The sequence below is a fragment of the Cyprinus carpio genome, chromosome B23 (genome assembly GCF_018340385.1).
Source record: "Cyprinus carpio isolate SPL01 chromosome B23, ASM1834038v1, whole genome shotgun sequence".
NCBI classification, from domain to species: Eukaryota; Metazoa; Chordata; class Actinopteri; order Cypriniformes; family Cyprinidae; genus Cyprinus; species Cyprinus carpio.
Genome location: NC_056619.1, coordinates 972,347 through 973,809, shown reverse-complemented (window position 1 = coordinate 973,809; position 1,463 = coordinate 972,347).

Genomic DNA, 1,463 nt, shown 5'->3' with positions numbered 1-1,463 from the left:
ATCATACGTTTATCTATACTTTATATACCACAAATATGTATATTAAGATAGCTTGTTACAATATGATCATAATTTTTCCTTTGCGTTATATCTTGCAGCTTTAGTAATTAGTTTATTGTTGTTGAAAGACATACTGTATGTACAGTGAGACAAAACGATGAGCGCATCTGCATCGAAGGCGAAGCTCTCAGAGCTGATAGTTTGTATCGGCGTCCTTTTTGTGCAATACAGTATAGAATACATCCTGTAAGTATTCTTTATTTGCTGGAAAATGACAATCAGTCAAATTTGTGTTTTTAGCACACCTGGCACATCCCTAAACCGGAAATTTAAAGCAGAACGTGCACCACTTGCAGGTTATTGTAGCATATGTAAGCACACTGCCATATGCATATTTTATTTTTGCACTGTTAATCAATTTTAAATTTTCACTTCAATGTAAGGAAGATACTGTACTACAGATATTTAAATCTTTTTTTGTATCTACTCCACTTTTTCACTGCCTGACCATCATCTTAATGTTTATGCAGTTCAATGTTTTTATTATTTTTTTTTATATCTAAAGCACCTTGTTCAATAAGTATTTAGATGTTTCTCATATCTCTCAGGGTCTAAGCATGATCTGTTTCTGTTGTTCTGATGAAGGAAACTTGTGTTGGGGAGGATTCAGTGTCTGTTGAGAACCATGTGAATGTGCTACAAAGTGAGTATCAGAAAACACCTCCAAACACCTGGACTGTCAAAGACCACACGGCACAAACATTCTCCTGGAGATGCTGAGAAAGCACAGAAGGAATGTCTGTGGAGGATGTACTTAAAAACACCCATACTTAAGGACACCTGCTGGAGTGAGTATAGTAAAATAAATCATCAAATTATAAAAGTATTAGTTGTTTTCACAATCTTTTCATGTTAATATTTTATTATTTCTTTACCACTGTTAGCTCATCTGTTTAAAAAGTTAAAAACAATAGTTTTAGAAAACAAGTAAGATTATCAGTGTGCTAAACAAGAATAGTTCCGGGAATAAGCTGTAACGTGTTCCTCGAGAAAGCGCGGAACGAGATTGCTGCGCTGATCAGCGCCTGGGGGAAACGTATTGTTCGTGACCAGCTGTGATAATGTGTGTAACCACGTCGATAGAATTGACCAGGGAGGGTAATATAGCATCGGTTGATGACGTCATCTGAGCGCGCCCGAACACGGGCTATAAATAGATAAGCCACAGCTGAATCAAAGGGACATTTTGTCTGAAAAAGAGCAGCCTGGGACATATGTCAGTCCGGCAAGCAGCGCAGCATTCGTTCCGCTTTCTCAGGGACCAGGTTACAGCTAAGTAAACGGACGTCCTTTCGAAAGCTAGCAATGCTTACTGCGGGCTCAGCGCATGGGGAAGAGAAATACCCACTGCCTGCCTTGCTTGAAAAGGTCGGGACCCCCCCCCTTTAAGGTGTGAGGTTGGG